Source organism: Helicoverpa zea, chromosome 22, assembly GCF_022581195.2.
Source record: "Helicoverpa zea isolate HzStark_Cry1AcR chromosome 22, ilHelZeax1.1, whole genome shotgun sequence".
In the NCBI taxonomy this organism is placed as follows: Eukaryota; Metazoa; Arthropoda; class Insecta; order Lepidoptera; family Noctuidae; genus Helicoverpa; species Helicoverpa zea.
The window spans coordinates 9,039,587-9,058,226 of NC_061473.1; the positions used below are offsets into that span (position 1 = coordinate 9,039,587).

Sequence of the window (18,640 nt, forward strand, 5' to 3'; positions counted from 1 at the left end):
TACGATCAATAGGAGCAGAGCAGTGAAGGTAAATGTTGGGAAAACGGGAGAAGTTACTCCATTTTTTAAGCTTCCGTCGCGTGTGCAGCCCTAATGGTTACAGTTACACAGAAACCATGTACGACGGAAATGTTCTTCATAAAATTATGTAAAAAATATCCCGTGGCAGCATATGTCTATCTTTTATGGTTGACTCACAATAACACGTAAAACTCTCGGTAGCTTAGCAGTTCGGAGCTTTCTGATTATATTTGTCTACTATTTCGTTTATAACACTCTCACTCATACTAATTAAAAATAGTTAAGAGGACGAATTGGAATTTTTGGCGCCAAGGATCTCAATTTTTCTCAGTAAATACAAAACGGATCAAAATACAATTTGGTTACCTGAAAGTTCATGATATAAACCTTATTTTGTTAGACGTAGAAACATGATTAGGTAACTTTTATAACAGAGAAAAATATATCAAACATACCTCTTTTTAAAAAGAGATTCACATATTATGGGCAAACGGGACCGATTTAAGCCTCTTAACTTTTTTAGTAGTTGAGTATATACATACTCTTTAAAATTGTAGAAGGAATTTTTATCAAATTATCATTTCTAAATAATAAAATTACAAAACCATTTTGTCGCTTACGACTTTTAGTTATAAGCTAGCGCGCGTATTGTTATCCTCGCCCCGCTCAAACGCTCCGACCCCTTTTGGCGCCTTAGATGCGCGTGCCGGTTATGGAATTATTGTTGACCAATTCGTCGCCTTAACAGTATAAACTGTTCATTTAAAAAAGAATGATTTAAATCGGTAAAGAAACACCAAAGTTATACATGAAAAACGGTAATAAGCCATCGCGCGTGAATACTGAATCACGCTATAAGGATCATTTTTGTGCAACGGTCGCCGCGCTCGACGCGACTCGCGGCGCGGTCGCTGCGCGAGCTTCATACAATTTTGGCTGTTGGTGCGATTGATGCGAATAGACGTTCAGAGCGTTCAACCTGATTGCGCGACTTTTAGGTTTTAAATAATTTATTTTTAACTTTCTTTTGTTGTTATTTTATAAAAGAGGTTGGTACCTATTAGTTATTTTTGTGTTTAAATATTCGTTCAAATTACAAATTATTAATAGTTTACATTTTATTACTTAAAGTAGCAGTACGCATAGATTTAGATAATTGGAGGGGCTGGTGTTTATTATTTCTTCCTCTCTTTGCACAAAGTCCGACTCTAACGCGGACGAAGTCGCTGGCAGAAGCTAGTTTATAATATTAGTAGGAATATTAGTAGAGATGAAACAACACATATTCGGAAGTTCTAAGTGCATGTTTGAACTTTTATGCCCTTTTCTTTATTTTTAATTAGATTGTTTTGCAAGGCATGAAATGGCAAGTTTAACAAAATTCTACCTAATATTAAAGATCGTGAAATCGTAACTTAAGTACAAAATAAAAAAGAAATGAGATTTTATACCTATATTTTAACATCGATATGTCACAAGACACATATTTAGCTGTCATTATTTTAACTGGCCAATAAAAACAATTGACATGACATAACTATATTTAAAATAATAAAAAAAGCTCTTCAGACTCTCAATATTGCTAGAATTAATATTAAATAACTTATTATAAAATAACTTAAAGAATATTGATTTAACTAAAACATATTTTAATGAGGCCAAACATCGTCTTAGTAGAAAATAAATTAAGAAGCAAACAGAAGTTGAGAAAAGTTTTTTCAATTTTATTTTACTTTTTTCGTCCCAAACTAAAGTAATTTTTGACGAATAAATACTTAGTTATATTGGAAAGGAAATTGATTTCGCTAAAGTTTAATCGAGTGGGTATTAATAGAAAAGTTTCGGTTGGTTTAATAACTTTTTATTTAAAAATGCCTCTGTACTTTACTGACACTGATTACTGCACGTACGGGAAAATTTTTCAAATCGTATCAGTGGTTCTTGAGATAAGCGCGTTCATATAAACAAACGTATTTCCCATAAACGGATAAAATACTGTATATGTTTTCCAAGGATATTGCAGTTTTCAGAAATAATGTTTCAAATGTGTTGAACACAGAAGCTGTAGCTTCGAAGCATTTAGGCTACAAACAAACAAACAAAATATTTCCCCTTTATTATATTAAGTAGTAAACATTACAATATAATTATAGTATAAACAAAAAATAACAAAAATATCTCCGCACAAGAAAGAATCCTATCTTTCACTTGTCAAGAACAAAACTTCAAAAAAACTGAGATTACATGAAAAAACAAAATGGCGTACTATAATCCAATTTGTTCGATGATTTCTGATCAGAAACCTATGTAATATACCCTTGTCAGACGTAGAAAGAGTGACAGCAAACAATTTGTGTACATCCGCAAATGTATCGAAACTTGTATGATAATTGAGGTTTGCAAAAAACCCTTTTCTAAGGATAAAAAGATAATTTATTATCTATTTATTTATTTCTATATATCTATTAATTTATGTACTATATACATAAAGTATATATAGTCCGCGCCAAATAAACGTGCAATAAAGTTTGTTCACCTCCTTCTACTAATGTATCCCAATATTCCAAAACGATACGAAAAAAATGTATGGGCAGTGTCGGTAACACGATCAAAACAAGTGTATCGTGGTAAGAGGCGTCCTTGTCGCAAAGGATTAGAAACCTTTGGTCAAAAGTATGATCAGTCAGTAAAACTTTCCGAGTAGAGTACCTACACAAGTTGAGTAGTCTATCCCAAGCGCATTCCAAATTCGAAATGACGGAAGGACATTATTACAAAATGGCGGACAGGTGATGCGCCCCTGACGGCAGGGCGGTTGAATGACCTTTATTGCAAGTTTATTTGGCGCGTACTATAGTACATATCATATCTATAGCCCTTTCCCGCGGTATCACCCGCGTCCCGTGGGAACTACTCTAAAAATCTTGTATTGTCAGAGGTTCTCTATTAATTAAGTGAACGGCTATTAAGTTTTTTTTTTATCAGGGTGCGTGAAGAAATACATAACTATACCGATAAATAAACCGCTAGCCGAAGCTAGTCATCATCTCTCGAACCTTTTCCCAACTATGTTGGGGTCGGCTTCCAGTCTAATCAGTTGCAGCTGAGTACCAGTGTTTTACAAGGAGCAATTGCTTGTCTGACCTCCTCAACCCAGTTACCCAGGCAATGCAATACCCCTTGGTAAGACTGGGGGCAGAAGCTAGTCAAAATATAAAAAAATATCTCATTACTTAGTAGGTTCTCAACACTGTTAAGAAGTAAGTTTTTACTTGATTTTCTATGTAATATGGGGTAAATGAACCGACAGTTCCGATGAGCGATTACCGCCGCCCACCACAGAAGCTTCATAAATATTTTACCAGCATTATAAAAAGGAGTAGGCACTTATTTTCTTGAAGATTTTAAGGGGAACATTATTCATATATTAATTTTGGAATTAGAATATTTATTATTGTAAACATTGTCATTATCTGTCTTTTATCGTCCCACTGCTGGGTACAGGCCTCCTCTCACACAGAGAAGGATAGAGTGTTAATCACTACGCTTGCTAAACGATTTCAGACTTTACAGTCCAGGTTTTCTCGAGATGTTTTCCTTCACCTTAAAACAGCCGTTAGCAGTCAAAATATACCTACTTAAAAAGTACATACAAACTTAGAAAAGATTAATTGGTACTTGCCTGACCTGGAATTGAATCCATAAACTCATGCTTGGGAGGTTGGTGCCTCATCCACTAGGCCACCACAATTTATGTTTGTAATTAATATCTAATATCTATATAAGCGTTCAATTTAATTCAATACCTCTAATCAGTGTATAATCTAACACCTCTGATCATTCTATAACTATAATGTGTTCAAGTAATTGCCTTCAAGCACAATCAAGTATGGATTACAGTCATAAAATTACCATTACCTAAGTTAGTAAATCACGTAGTCCTAAGAGTACCTACCCACACACGAAAACTAAACAGTCGGCCGACCCTGGTACATAAAAGGCCTACGAAGGAATATGATGGGTTTTAGTCAGTAAGAGTCTGACACTCTCTCACACTGCGTACCCACAGCAGGAAAAATGGTTGGCAAAAAAATCATTTTTTTGAACAAAATCTTGGATCCAATCAGAATTTTACTTATAAATCGGTGTTTTATGCTTTCTACCATCCATCTCCTCACTAATTTATGAGTCCAAACTAAATATCGCCCAACTAAAAGTTTGCAGTGTGCAAATACCTACTCTAATAGCTGAAATTCGGCTAAATCTAGACACGTACTGGTCCCAGATCGGTCTGCGGATTAGATATATGAAATTGGATTCTATTCTAATAGTATACTTTGGGGGAATACATCATTTTGGTCCCGCGTATCTCGGTTGCTTCAGGCGATAGGCACATAAAGAGATTGCCAATCTTGTTGAAGTTAGAAAAAATCTGGGCTCGCCAAAAGGTTTACGATAACTCTTAGATCCGCACACTGTTGACTAAACAGTTGGCAATTTTTTTTTTTAAGAATATCTTGTTTCCAATCAAAGTTTTCAGTCGGTCTGATACCGGCTAAATACCTGATCGTCGTAATGTGCGTTCTACCATTCATCTTCATACGGATTTATGAGCCCAAACAAACTATCAGGCGACTAAAAGTTTGCAGTGTGCGCATGTTCTTACCCATCAACAAGTTTTGTAGACCATGTTCTGTGCCCTACCCTAAGGGGACTTCTTTTCGCACTCAAATAGAAACTACAACATATGTTATTTTGATTATAAGCTGTATCACTGCTGTCATCAAAATCTGTCCTGTTCAATGACACTTTTTCGTAGAGTGATGTGATAAAAATATGCCTTGTTATTAGTGTAATTTTGGATACAGCTATCTTTTCATGCCGAAGAGAAATAAACGTTAATTACAACACTTGGACAAGACTGATTCTCATCATCATCATCATCATAAGCCTATCGCAGACAACAGCTGGACATAGGCCTCTCCAAGTGACTGATTCTCAATTTGAGACAATACATAAAATCAAAATGCGATCCTACTAAGTGGCGCCCAGCATGGGACTATTAGTGACCCACGTTGGGTGCCAATTAGGTAGGAGGCTAGTGGATAAGTAATAACAGCACGGGTTCACTAACCAAAGATTAAAAATGTAAGTTCTTCATACATATTTACTTCAAAACTATAGGAAAGTCTAGAAATAGTGACGTATATTACAACTTCGAAATACATTGTAGTTTAGAATAAGGATTTTTATTTTAAGACTCGACGTACCGAACGACGTAGCAAATATTTACCAAAACTACCAACCTTGTGTAGTCTTGTTACAAGAAAAAAAGTTCTGTATTGAAAGCATTGAACTGTGCGATAAATATTTATTGTAAGATTTATGTAAATACGAAGTGTAATGTTTGTCAAAGCAGTAATAATGTATATTGTATCTAAGAAGATTCTGTCCGTGTTATTGTTATAGGTGTTATTTATTTTACAAAAGTATATATTTTAGAACCAAAGTTTTTGTATCCAATGTGAATGTCAGTTTGTTCACATTGTTTTTTTATTAAATTCACATAGACGTCCTCCTAGCCGACTATCGGCCACGGACGCTGCTCTCGTGTATGAAGATTAGCCATCTGCGCAGAACATATTATAGTGCACGAGCATTTGCGCAGACACAGGTGCGCTCACTATTCCTTCACTCTCATAGCCCGATGGGACGGCAATCCGACACGACCGGAGAGAGATCACAAACAGGACCGATGTTTACGTGGACTTACGAATGATTGTGGTGGATTTTGGAAGGAATTAAAGTTCCATCCTGAAAATCGTTAATAGGCTACTATTTATCCAAACGCCCACATTACATAGTTCTCAAAGGAAGCGACAGAAATCTCGACTCCTAGTTTCATAAAAGGGCCTAAAACATAAATAAACATTTCCAAGTAAAAATCCTCATCACTCTTACTTAGCTATAAAAGTCTTTCATTCCCTAAAAAGTACATTTTTATTCAAAGAGCAGGCTCCTAAATAAATTCAGCGGGAATTCCTCGTCAAGAAACAAAAGAAAAATAATTGATTTTTATTATTAAATCAGTCGGTCGAATAGGGCTTACATTACAACCTTTGCGGTAAAAACTTTTTAGAATTTTAATGGAACTCTTTTGAAAAAATAATTATTTCACTCCATGGTAGAATTTTGAACCTTTAGAGTCGGCACACTGTAAACTTTTAGTTGGCAAATACATATATTGTTTGGGCTCATAAATCAGTATGAAGATGAATGGTAGTACGCACATTACAATGATCAGGTATTTAGCCGGTATCAGACCGAGTGAAAACTTTGATTGAAATCAAGATTTTTTGTAAAAAAATTACCAACTATCTGCCAACTGTCGGGCAACTATTTAGTCTGTAGTGTCTTACATTACAGAATATTCTTATAGGTATTACAACCTTCGCGGTTAAAACCTTTTTGCATTTTAATGGAAGTCTTTTGAAAAAATAATTATTTCACTTCATGATACGATTTTTGGACGTTTAACGGAACATTTTTGAGGTTATACGGTGAATGAAATATTAATTGGATTTGAATTCGAGTTGTGGCTTGTCAACGGATTGCACGATATTTTTTATTTTTGTATTGAAGACTCCAGACCTTCATTCATTTTCAATAAGGTTAGTTGGCTGTTTTGAAGGTGCATTGTATTCTTTAGATGGAGTTTCAAAATTATAATTTAAGATACTACCTACTTAGTTTTTAGCAAATAACAATTTATTTGTGTGAGCAGTTGCCATATGAAAAAAGTTGGAGCAAATTATTATTTTTCACTGAATGAGAATCAGATTTTACTTTAATTTAAGGTGAATAATAATCTTCATATATTCATACCATACAATAGGTATAAAGATTACTTTAAAAACATATTATTATGATACAGTAACTTTCTATCCTTTAAAAAAAAATGTAGCCAAGTTTTCCTGAAAATCCATGCAGAATATGGATTAACTGTAAAAATACACTATTTTGATAAAACAAGAACACTTCTTTTCCTACAAAACAATTGTAGCTACCCAAAGTTTTTACTCAAATTTTTAAAATGTTTGCGTTCAAAAACAAAATAACCATTTTAATTTTATTTACAACGTAATGAACTGCTATCTAATGCCCATTTTCACCAACAAATACCTAAATTAAGGGATCCCCTAAGAGCATTTACGGAACACTTAATAAGAATTTCGTTTTCACCAAAGTTTAGGTATCCCTTACCCATAGTTATTTATGTCAAAATTGGGAGAGCCCTTATTCTAAGTGGCACTTAGATTAAGAGATTGTTGGTGAAAATGGGCATTAGTCCACAAGGGGTGATTATGCGAAGTAACCCGTTAATGTGTACAGGTGGCGTTAGTTAATGTGGACATTGACTGCGGATCTCAGGATTATCTCGGCATAAGTAACCGTTTGAAAGATTCTGCTGTTTTGGGATTAAAATATAGGACTTCCTTTATGAGAACAACTCATCTAAAATCACTTTACGTCATATTGTATACAGCAATACACTCATTGTTTACCAATGTAAACATATAATATGTATATGGAACATTGATGAAAGGTTCTTCTAACCTATAGACAGACTTGTGCTGAGGAGTTTCTCGCGTCATTTCGTCCCAGCAAAAACACGTAGGAAATTGTGAAGGATGGACGTTTTTCGAGGCCGACTTTTGTAAATTTTGACACTCAAAAGTGGCTTCTTGGCAGCCAAGTTTGAATATATAATTTGATTTTGGGGTTTGATCTGCTTAGCCCTTTCCCAAACTATGTAGCACGCAGCTGAGTATCAGTGTTTTACATGGACCAACTGCTTTTCGGGCTTCCTCAACCAAGTTACTCTGACAAGCTTATGGCAACTTTTTTCTTATCTTAAGTTTTTTTGCCTAATTAGTTAAATAAATAATAAGGTAAATAAATAAACACGCATTCACAACTAACGTAAGATTTCTGCCAGGCTTTAAAAAAATGTCCTTAAAAATCACTTAGCTCCCCAAAAAGCACGCTTCAATCCTACCCCATGACAAATGTTCCCGTGACCTTCAGCTGACATTGAGCATATTATTACGACGTTTCGCATAAAAAATGATCCCGCCCCCGACATAAACGATTCCCTTTTCGCCCTTTTGTGCCCATAATTTCTATGGAAATATGGGAACAGCCTGTATGATGGGATTGACCGATCAAATCGAAGGTTTTATTACTGAACGAATTTTAGAAAAAGAGAGATGAAATCATTTTTATTCGAATATTTTATGATGTGACAGAATCAGTCAGAAACCAGACAGTTTAGTAATCAGTTTTAACAAGAGGTATTGGGTTGCCCGGGTAACTGGGTTGAGGAGGTTAGTTTGGCAGTCGCTCCTTCTAAAGCACTGGTACTCAGCTGCATTCGATTAGACTGGAAGCCGACCCCAACATTAGGGAAAAAGGCTAGAACTTTCAAAAACGATTCACCAATGTTATTTAACTGATTTAAATGAACCTTGTATATCTGTCTCCATCTTTCATGTCTGCAGTGCGAAGCGTTTTTGTTCACTTTTACGTAATAAGTTAAATTCTTTAAAATCATATTCAATTTAACACCCACAATATAATTCACAATTTTCCACCACAAACCCTAAAGTACAAAATAACAATCCACCCCAAGGTTAACCGACACATGAATATTGCATGAGAGTAGGGTTGATGACAAACGTTAGCTGTCACCTGTCAATACCGCCTTATGCTAAACTGATTAGATGTCCCTCGAGGTCTAGTTAGTTAGGAGGTGTTAGGAGGTCAAATATTGAGGTATTTTGAGGTACCTTTGTGTTTATTTGTGGCAATTTAGGCGGGAAGTTGTTTGAAATGTTTATTGGGAGCAACAAAAACGATAGCTTGCTTTCTTGTTAAGAGTTTTTTCGAGTAATTAGATGTCTTTTTTGAGGACTTTCGAAGTCGAAAAACAGTGTGAGTAATTTGTTTTTTTATAATTCTTTCATGAACTTCTTTCTGAAGTTTGCAATATTAACACCCAATACTGTACATTGAACGAAACTTTACTTTTTTTTTGCATTTCTTTTGAAATTGCAGTAAATAAGAACCCAAATGAGAAGGGAGGGATAAAATTCAACTTTAATAAGTATGGGTTATTAAATAACAAGGAAATTCCCCAAAATAAGAATGAAATATCTCCAAGAAAACAGGCTAAAACTCTAAAAATTGAACTTGTTAAAATTACAATTTGGGCTCGATCTCAACGGAGTTGTGTTCAACGACTTGCGATTAAGATAATCGGAAATACTTACACTTTTGGGAATACTGATGATTCTAGGAATATTTTCTGAAGGATTTAAGCCCTCCTGTCTTTATCCCAATTTTACTTGAGATCGGCGCTGTATGTTTTCTTCTTCAATACTCTTCTATCAGCCGTCATCGCACAAGTAACATTCTTTCTAGCTATTTCGACTTTTACACAAGCTATCCATCGTTTCTTTGGTTGTCCCCTTCCTAGGCTGTAGCAACGAATTATTATGTTCTGTCTTTCGAGCACTATTTTATTGATTGTAATTCATTTCATTTAACCATTTACGTACATAGTAAATACATGAAAGAATTAGAGTTAACATGAAAAAGTACAAAGGTACTGCTTATTTCTAATGAAATCTCTTCCAGCAGACCCGTAGTCCGTAGACCCGTGTTAATGATTTAATATGGAATAAAATGATCTTCTTTTAAGTAAATAATTTAATTTATTACATATTTAACGCTACGATAGCTCACTATGATGATGTGTGTGAAATAAATTAACACATAGATAATATCCTTTAAAGTAACTAATGAAGTAAAGTTACTTCTTAATGAAAAGATATTGTCTCATATTTATTGCTCCTGAGAGTAAAATCATATTTTATTCTACTTCAGCGCATTGATCGTATAAGTTATTAAAACTGCAGTACATTAAAATTTCCTCGAACTATTGAGAGATTGAGAGCCCAAATTAAAAAGAAATAAAAAGAAATCCGGATTGTTTTTTCAATAAACAAAATAACTAAAATAAACGTAATAAAACCGGGAACAGCTTGAAGGGCCCTTACACGAAGAAAGGAATGATAAGCGGAGATGCCATAAGGCAGATAGATCGCCTTCTTCTAGGTCAAATTCGTACGGTAAGCGTGAACAAAACGATTAGTTATTAGTGAACTAACGAGGCATTCATATTCCTATAGACATCTGTTGATTGTTCTGGTTTTAATTGATAGCTGATTTGGTTTTCCAAAAAAGTAGTCAGTAACTTTCCTCGTTCCCCGACGGCATTTTGTCGCGCTACTTTCTTAGGAGATTTTGCACTATGACATCTCCGCTAGTCATTTGGTTCTCCATGGGTCCGTATATTTGACATCACCCCTACGTCCGCTTGCTGGTTTTATTACTAGCAACCAAAAACAACCACTTCAGTATTGGATATTGTTATTTTTCTTGCTTTTAGGGGTTGAAAAGGTTCGCTTCTCAGTCAGCGAAAATGCTTTATTTTTGTTTCGGTTCGACTACAATTGTGGAAAACAACTATTTCTGTGTCATCGAAAACACTTCGTTTTTTTTTCTTTGGTCTCTGCTACCTTAAGTGAAAAAGTTATAACTAAGAATGTTTGTTTTTTAAGTATATGGATAGAGAAAAACAATCTGTTGATAAACCTAACTTCAGAAAATGTGATGATCTTTCAAAGACATCAAAATTGAAAACCTCTTCCATTCGGAAGACTCTTAAGACCTGTTAAAATATTGTTTGATCAAGAAACACAAAGATGTATGCGTTCACCCATAGACCAGTTAATAAAATAATTGGAATAAAAGAACCTACAAGACCCTTTCTTTCAACTCTAATCACCTAGAACGGGGGTACGTTCAAATGACCCTATTACCTCACTACCCAAAAACTTCAAAAGCTTTACACCTATTATAACAAATTCGTTTTTCCTTTACAAAGAACTATCCATTCACACTCCAACACACACACATTTATATACTTCAACTATCCCACGGAGGAAGGAACGATGAGGAGATGCCATAAGTAAGGTAGGTCAGGCGCCTTCTTGTAGGCCAAGCAACGTACGGTAGGCGTGATCAGTTACTAGAATTAACGAGGCGTTCTTGTCAAACCAAAACCAATCTGTCTAAGATTAGTCTTGATTGATTGGTGATTTTAACTTGAAAGAAGCAGAGCTAGTAATGTCCCTTGTCCCCCGAACACATGCATTTCGGCGTGCTACTTTCTTAGGAGATTTTGCGTTATGACATCTCTGCTAGTCATTTTGTTCTCCATGATTCATTCACACACACACATACGCTTCAAAAGTATCACGAGAAATCCATTTTGCACTTAACATTCATTCGAAAAATGGATGGGATACGTCACTCTCGGGTCCCTTTTTAAGCCATCATTGAGTTAATAATAAAATCAAGCCTTTATAAATCGGGGGTTGCGCACCCCTGAAAGCCGGTTTCAGTTACATAGAAAGCGAGTTTCAGGATCACACTTGTCAACCTTTTTTGAGGTGTCGACAAATGTTTGGAAAAACACCTTGAGTAATGGCATTTGGGCAAATATTTGGGCTTGGTTTTAAGTGGAGAGATTGGAATTTTTGGCTTTGGAAATTTAAGCAGAGTTGACGAATGCTCTCTAAGACCATAATATACAGAGAGGAAGCTGATAGCTTTTTTAACGACGCTAAAAATCATCAAATAACCCCTCCCGCTGTGGGTTAGCAGCGGTGAGGGAGTGTCAGACTCTTACTGACTAAAACCGTCGTGTTCCGTCGTAGGCCTTTTATGTAGCAGGGCCGCGGTAACTCTTTCGAACAATCCTGCAGCCCTTGCAGGCCTTGGCCGTGCTGGGAAGGAAGCTGATAGTTGGCGCCAATTTATCAGCGTTGGTCCATTCTGGTAACAGTTACACACAGCAAGCAGGTCGAAACAACGTGAAGCCAAGCCAATGTTATTGTTGTTGAATAGGCCAGCGCGAATAATCACTGGTCGACAAACCGACTACCAGCTTTCTACGTATTTATACGGCCCTAAGGCCGTAAGGTAGGTATACAGAAAAATTGCTAGTTTAAACTAAGTTTACGAGAAAAAGGCTAGGCAAATAAAGATTCAACAAAAATACCATTCCTTCCTTTATTTTTATCATGACATTTTCAGCTTTTCGTAACAGCCAACGTCGATGGCGAATAAGAAAACCAATAATTCGATCTCGGAGCCTCGGGTTTATCAAATTATCGAAGGAAACAATGTTATATCGTCCATTTTGTGTTTAGTTAAGCTTCGGTTGTACGTGGCGGATCATCCATCTTGAATAATGCGATCATGCAGTCGAGAGCAAAAAAAATTAGACACCACTTATTTAAATTGAAAAATTATAAGCTGTTGAAGAATAGTTTAAGTTAATATAAATATGTATTTAAAAATAAACGGCTTTGTAACACGAATATTAGTTATTTAGGCTAGATGAGTTGGAATTGGTAGCCTCTAATAAGATGGAAGGTAGACAATATTAATTAATTTTAAAAAGTGGAAATGTTAGTTTGGTCTTTGAACGCGCTTTTCTTAGGTGTTTTCAGTGTTATCTACAGTTTGTTAAAGAGGCATTAAGTTTCATAATTGTTACTTTTATCCTGATGCCCAAAGAATAATTACCACGGATTAAGGGTGACAGCGGACGGCAGTCACCAGATTAACAAATCCAACATTCTGCAATTATAAATATAAAGCAACTATTGCTGAATGAAGACACCTATCTATTTAGTTTATTACCATTCACATAACACAAAGGATTATTCCAGGAATAAAGCCATAAGTCGTAATGTTAACAAGACAGGCTTCCATTGCGAAGCCATTTTGCCTCCGATACAAAGATATCTATTACCCTGAACTGGTTCAATTCAAGCTTTTCATATTACTGGCGTTTTGTTAGTGCTTATAATACCATCCTTTACAATGAGCATGGAATATCGCATTGATGTGATACTCCAGAGATTATTATCAGTAGCTTCATCTGTTTTGTATCCAATGTGTCACTGCAAATGGCTAGTCGGCCTAGTTTGATTGGGCTCGTAAATCAGTATGCAGATGAATGATATGATCTCTTCGAATACACCGTTGTCTTCCTAGTTCCATAGATTATCCTGAAAATACAGGTATTTTGATTTTGGTTTGATTTAAATCTATGTAGAACTTTAGCTCTCTTCTCTGTCGATTCGCTCTTGGCAGACCGGCCGTGGTCACGTTGAGGCGTCCACATGAGAGGCGGACACAGCTCTTCACGATCTCTCTCTATTAGCATCAGCTAGTCGCTCAAAAAGTCATTAAATATGGTCCATCCGTTTGACTTTGAAGAAACAACAAACTTACACAGTCTCAGACTGTAATATTAATGTGATTACACTTTTATAGTGGCGAAGTACTAAATACTGGTTAATTTAGTACTAGAAGACTGGTATTTGAGGTACACTGTTTAGTCGACTTTTAATCAAACGTCCTACGAAAGATAAATGTGACGCAATGCGAAACTACAAGGCTTTACACATTGTTTCTGAAATGGAAATTTTACAAATATTTCGTAACCAAATAAATACACTTTCTAAGTATATCTTGGACACCAATGGCTGATAAAAAGGTGAAGGAAAACATCTTGAGGAAACCTGGACTATACAGTCTGAAATCACCAACCCGCATTGAGCAAGCGTGGTGATTAATGCTCAGTCCTTCTCCGTGTGAGAGGAGGCCGCAGCCCAGCAGTGGGACGATAGCGGTGAGGCTGTAACAGGAACAGTAACAAATAAATACACAACAGGAGATTAAAAAAAAACAATTATTTTCTTTTTCACGAGAAAGTATCATCGTCTTTTTGTATGTTTTAATTGTTTTTCTTTGTTCCGCGTTTTTTCATAAAAGAAATCACAAGGATATTTTGTGTCATCAATGTAGAATAAATATATAGGACTTTTTTTTTAACAACGTCAAAAATCCTCAAATGACCCCTCCCGCTGTTGGCAGGTTGGATTAGCAGCGGTGAGGGAGTGTCAGTCTCTTACTGACTAAAAACCGTCGTGTTCCGTCGTAGGCCTTTTATGTACCAGGGCCGCGGTAACTTTCGAAAAATCCTGCATCCCCGGCAGACCTTGGCCCTACTGGGCCCCGCTGAAATATACAAGTCTACAAGTTGACATGTGTCTACAGCTCCCCTAATATCAAAGAGTTCCTTCGGGACGCGGGTGAAACTGCAGGCAGAAACTAGTCGATATTAAAAACCGGCGAAGTGCGAGTCGGACTCGCGCACGAAGGGTTCCATACCATTATTTATAAAACAAACAAAAAAAAAACAGTTTTGTTGTATGGGAGCCCCCCAAAATATTTATTTTATTCTGGTTGTCAGTATTTGTTGTTATAGCGGCAACAGAAATACATCATCTGTGAAAATTTCAGCTCTCTAACTAGCTCGGTTCATGAGTTACAGCTTGGTGACAGACGGACGGACGGACGGACAAAGGAGCGAAAACAATAGGGTCCCGTTTTACCCTTTCGGTACGGAACCCTAAAAAGCAGATTTTGTAGCTGCTACAAATTCAACCCTTAATTCCGGACTAATCCATAGATTGAAAAATAATGCGATCAAAAAATGTTTTTAATCATATTAGTGGTTTCTGTAGAATGATGCATTTTATTAAAACAACGAGCAAAGGTTTTTATTGGAAAAATGCTGCGTTGTTCATAAAAATTATCTGTGCTTGCGAAAATAGATTGTAACTTTTTTTATTACTTACTTTAAAATACAGCATTAATCAGCAATAGTGCAGATTTCTCTTTATGACTTGTAATATTAGTACTATATGATAAACATTTTTTGTTTCTTTGTTAGGTTGTACCCTAAAGACTTCGAAATTGCTGAACCGATTTACATAATTATTTTACTGTTGGAAATATATCTAGCTTCCGCCCGCGGCTTTGCCCGCGTAAAGTTCGGTTATATCGCGTTTCCAAGCGAATTCTTCAAAAGTCCGGGATAAAAACTGTCCTATGTTCTTTCTCAAGGTCAACTCTATCTCTGTATCAAATTTTATTAAAATCAGTTCATGGTTACGACGTGAAAGCGTAACAGACAGACAGACAGAGTTACTTTCGCATTTATAATATTAGTTGGGACACTAGTTCTAAGTTAGAAGTTTACAAAATGGAATCGCGACAGAGTTTCATACATATTTTTTTAAATTTCCGGCCGCGGTTCTTGCATCCCAAGGGGGGCTTATTTTTCCTTATTTAGCTCTTTCTTCCCTAAGGGAATTTTACTTTATAAATCCAAAAGTGCCTATTAACGTTGTAATAGAAACGAAAATGATGTGATTTTAAACTAATTCTGTTTTATTTTTGTTCTCAGATGTGTTCAGTGAAAAAGTTTCAAGGATTGCTTAGAAAGTTAAGCAAGTAAAGTTGAACGAAACAGGTAAGTTTACAGCTGTGAAGGTATTATTATTTTAACTGGGCTATTTTAACTTTGATAATTTCGTACTTTTGATTGTTTAAAAAGTCGTTTGAATATTTTTTTGAGGATTATTTTTGAAGTAGGTTAATTCGCCATTTTATGAAAAATATTATCTAAAGTTAACAGCATTTACCTATTGAAACTAGACTTTTCAAGTCTAATTTATACTTTTGGTCTCTCAAACACCTTTTCTCCACTTCCTAGTGTCATGGCGTGAAAGAAAAAACGGCGATGAACAAAAGTCCCAGTTGTATGTAATTACAATTTCTCTTCTTTTTTAATGTTATATTTAAAAAAACATACAATTAAAAATAGTGCCACTGAGCTCAGTAACATAGTCTGGCAATCGGGTCAGAGCTCCATAGATCCTCCATGTCCAAAATACATCTTTCTGCATCAATAAGAATTTTATTATCTAACTAATAACCACTATTAACATAAAATGACACAAAAATAACAAAAAACTATCGCGTTCGGCCATTTTAGATCAGAATTACGACCCGCATCGGTGTTGCCACAGAGAAAAACAGACAAACAAATATACTGCCATGTCGGCCATAGCTACTGCACAAACAATAACAAGCTTCGGAAATAATATTTACGAACTATTTTATATACGAACTAGCTTTTCCACTAGCGTCCTGAGGGATCTACTTACTGCACATGGATAAAAAAGTTGCATTTACTGAAATAACATTAATTTATTGATAAATAACTTTTTCATTAGTCTCAGTCTTTTTATTAGGAGTCTCAAAAGATCGAGAGGTGTGGAGGCAAAATGGGGAGGCCTTTGCCCAGCAGTGGGACAGTACGGGCTAAGAAAAAAAAAACTTTTTCATCATCATCATCATGATCATCATCTCAGCCATAGGACGTCCACTGCTGAACATAGGCCTTCCCCTTAGATCTCCACAGATACCTGTTGGGGGCGACCTGCATCCAGCGTCTTCCGGCGACCTTTTACATAATAACTGTTTACATGATCTTATTAATGAAATTATATACAACTTGCTACTAACTTATTACCTACTATGTACGTAAACTTACTATAAATATTTAAAAAATTGCATCAAAAAACTCCCCCTCATCGCTGCCCACCGGGAGTGTACCCAAGAGGCTGGCAGCATTGCCACGTTGGATGGCAATGCTTGCCTTCTTGCATTTATTTGTACATTCACAGGTTCTAGACTATTGTACTGATTTAAATTGATACAGTAGTTGTATGGTCTAAGTCCGACATATGGTTAGACTTTTATTTTTAACTGGATGTAGTCAGAGCAGAGCTTTATAAAGACAATCCTGTCTCACAATGGAGCGGTCAAATGCAGATAGGACATTAAAAATAAAACGGCATAAAGTTGTTTTATGATTTAAGTATGTTTTTCCCGTCAAAACAAAAATGTACAACGTAAATATTTAAGTATTTTAAATAAAAAAAAATATATCAAATTTTTACAACTTTTTTCTGCAAGAGCGTGCATATAATTAAATCAACTCAGCATTTATTTTTAGAGTATCCGCACACCGCCGACTAAACAGTCGACCGACACATGAACCGATGGTTGGCCATTTTTATTGAAGTTTTCAATCGGCCTGATACCGGCTAAATACCTGGTCTTTGTAATGTACGTACTACCATTCATCTTCATACTGATTTATGAGCTCAAACTATTGGCCGACTAAAAGTTTGCAATGTGTGGGTACTCTTTACATACAGTTCAAAATTCAGTTGCCGACCTCCGGCGACTAGAAGATGAAGTTTTAACAGTATTCTGGAAATGTAGACATTTTCTTGAAAACGTTCTTTGTAACACAAGCAGGAATAGTATTCTTTCTATGTTGGACTGGCGACTAGTGATGTTCCTAACTTCTTTAAGAAAAAAGAAAAATGTTCGGATATGTTTTTTTTTTCAACTTTGAATTAGGAACGTTATTTTTTTCATTTTATTTTTATACAGGTCGTATAAAAATAAAATGGCGCAGTGGTCACCATGCTGGGCTGCCGGACTGATGGTTCCTTGGTTCTATTCCCGGAATGGTCAACATTTGTGTGATGAGCGTGTATGTAGGCTGTAATCTGGGTGTTGTAATATATGTATCTATTTATGAATAGGTCTATGCACCCATAACACGAGCTAATAAATAGGTTAATGTTGGGCTAACCGACCGTGTGTGAAAAATTAAAAGGTATTATTATTTTATATGAAAAAAACTTTTTTATTCTGCTGCCCGTATTCACAACAAAGGATTTATTAATGGATTCCTCGAATTACTTTTGCAAATGAGACTTTTTTGCCTATAAAACAATAGAACCGGTTTCATCTGCAGACAAGTTTTATTTTTCACCAATCCGTTTGTAAAAAATTCGCAGAAATTCATGTCGTATGCATTTTTAAAAGCACGCCATGATAAAAACATTAAAAATCGTGAGCCGTACTAAATTGCACAGCAAACATTTCGAATTTAAATAACGTTTAAAATATATTTGCGTATATTTCTGTAAGCCATTTCATGTGAAAATTTATGATTTTTTGTCCACCTGGCCTTTAAGAAACCTAGGTAAAATTGGCTATCAGACTTACTGGCTTCTGACTACCCGTAACGAATGCCACAGATGTTCAAATGACAGCCGGGACCTACAGTTTAACGTGCCATCCGAAACACAGTCATTGATGTCTAAGATATACTTAGAAAGTACATACAAACTTATGAAAGTTGGATTGTCTGACCACATACTCATACTCATACTTGAGATGTTGGTTCTTTACCCTCTAGTCTAGGCCGACTTTTAACAGGTTAACCCTATATATTACAAACTACACCTATCTCCGAAAACACGTTAAAACAGTCGCTCTCGTTATACAAAATCTATGACACCCGTTAGCAATAAGGACCATGAAACTTTGACAACTAGACTAACCGTAGAACTGTGGTATTATCGATAAATTGGTCTGTAGAAGTCAGATGGCTTTTGGCTCTAATATATAGCCTTCATCTGCATTTGGTTTGAATCTGATTACAATCCGAATTAGGGACCTGCAGACTGCAAACTAAATT

At 35.8% G+C, this 18,640-nt stretch overlaps 1 protein-coding gene across 2 annotated transcripts in view; it reads left to right on the forward strand.

Moving 5' to 3' along the window:
- The window catches only part of LOC124641232, a 217,263-nt gene that overhangs the window by 18,446 nt on the left and 180,177 nt on the right, over positions 1-18,640 (forward strand). For both annotated transcript variants that reach the window (XM_047179262.1, XM_047179261.1), the window contains exon 2: positions 15,479-15,544. The gene's annotated coding sequence lies outside the window, so the exon portion shown is untranslated. The remainder of the gene's footprint in view (positions 1-15,478; positions 15,545-18,640) is intronic.